We start from the raw sequence: 1,860 nt of genomic DNA, 5'->3' as shown, positions 1-1,860 counted from the left end.
CAGGCAAGGAGTGTCCGACTGGGCGGCGGGACCCGAACCCCGGGGGACTCCGCATCCGCGTTCCTCCTGCTGGGAGAGGCCTCTGGTCGCAGAGGGTGCAGGCTTGTTGGGGCATCTCCCTGACGAGGGCCATGGCTTCAAAGGGGGTTGTGGCCACTCAAATCACCCCCAGGGCCAGTGTCTCTGCAGCGATGTGGGGTTGCCTTTGATTTGAGCCCCTTTAAATGCTGAAATGTTGCGTTAATGGGGCACTTGGAGTTTCCGAGTGTGGCTATTCCCGTGGATGCTGTGACCGAGCTCTGAGGTGGTGGGGAGGCACGGGGGTGGGGCAGAGAGGGGTTCCTCCTGCAGACCCCAAGTGGGGCTGCCGCTCGAGGCCAGGAGCTTCCCCGGAGCCTTGGGGGGAGGAGAGAAGTCAGCCTGATGACCAGCTGTGGGCGGGCGAACGTCCGTGCATCTTGCTGCAGTGCAGCCAGTGGGGTCACTGCTCGCAGGCTGCACTGAGAGCAGCGACGGCAGCAGGAGGCCTCCCGAGTCGTCCCTGCCCGTCGAGGACGCGGGCCGCCGCGGGATCATTTGCATTGCTCTGTGCACATCCATCTCTGGGGTTTTACATTTTAAACAAATGAAGGAAGGCTTTGGTTCCTTGTCCACAGTAGAGTGAGATGTTCCTGAGCACATCTCTTTTTGCTTAATTTTTTTTTTTAATTTGTGTGTTCATTGTTGGCTGTGTTGGGTCTCTGTTGCTGCACAGGCATTTCTCCGGTTGTGCTGGGCGAGCCTCTCATTGCTGGGGCCTCTCTTGTTGCGGAGCACAGGGTCTTGGGCACGAGGGCTCAGTGGCTGCATCCCCCAGCTCCAGAGCACAGGCTCAGTAGTCATGGTGCAGGGCTTGGCTGCTCTACAGCCTCTGGGATCTTCCTGGACTCGGGTTCAAACTCATGTCTCCTGCGTTGGTGGGCAGATTCTTTACCCCCGAGCCACAAGGGAAGCCTTACTGAATTTTCATCCAAAGCAATGCTACATGGGCTTCCCTGGTAGCTCAGTCGGTAAAGAATCTGCCTGCAATGCAGGAGACCCAGGTTTGATCCCTGGATCGGGAAGGTCCACTGGAGAAGGGAATGGCAAACCCACTCCAGTATTCTTGCCTGGAAAATCCTATGGACAGAGGAGCCTGGCAGGCTATTATAGTCCATGGGATCGTGAGAGTCGGACACGACTTAAGAGACTAAACCACCAACCGAAGTTACCTACATTCACGGTTTGAAAACCCACTAGTGATATGAAGTGTATAATGCGAGGATTTCTCTCCACGTTTCTACACTCATTCTGCTTCTTGTCTCATGATTTCCCAACTTAAGCGTTCTTTATGGACAGTTTTCCTGTGGAAAAGGAAGATTTTGCAAACTTATAACCCCTGTTCCCCTGCCACACATACACATAAGCATAGTTTCTGGCTAAATCAAGATTCGGTGCTGATATTAAAAATTGCAGCTTATCCACACAGGTAATTATGGCACATTTAGCCTCTCTTCAGCTCCACTCTCTGCAGTCGCATGTCCCTCACTGTGGGCCGTTTCTGTCATCACTGGGCCCCAGCGCTCTGAGAGAAGTGGAGACCTCAGCGCCCCAGAGACGCCGAGCGTTTGTTTCCATTTACGACCACCCTGTGAACAACCTCTCCGAAACATGGTGGCGTCAGACACCTCTGCCCGCTCACCTCTCGTGATTCTGCGCGCCCCGGGGCAGGCGTGTCAGCTGCGCGGGCATGTCCGAGAGGCTCCTTGCCCTGAGGCCTGGGCTGGGGTGGCTGGCCCCCAGGCCCCCCACACACACCCCGGGGCAGGCTGGGCTTTCCTG

General features: G+C 56.1%; 1 protein-coding gene across 1 annotated transcript in view; it reads left to right on the top strand.

Moving 5' to 3' along the window:
• LOC105002504 overlaps positions 1-1,860 on the top strand; it is a 5,524-nt gene that overhangs the window by 2,896 nt on the left and 768 nt on the right. The gene's annotated exons all lie outside the window — the stretch shown is intronic.

Source organism: Bison bison, unplaced genomic scaffold, assembly GCF_000754665.1.
Source record: "Bison bison bison isolate TAMUID 2011002044 unplaced genomic scaffold, Bison_UMD1.0 scf7180017864456, whole genome shotgun sequence".
NCBI lineage: Eukaryota > Metazoa > Chordata > Mammalia > Artiodactyla > Bovidae > Bison > Bison bison.
Note: the sequence above shows the minus strand (reverse complement) of the source record. Positions and strands in the feature narration are given on the sequence as shown.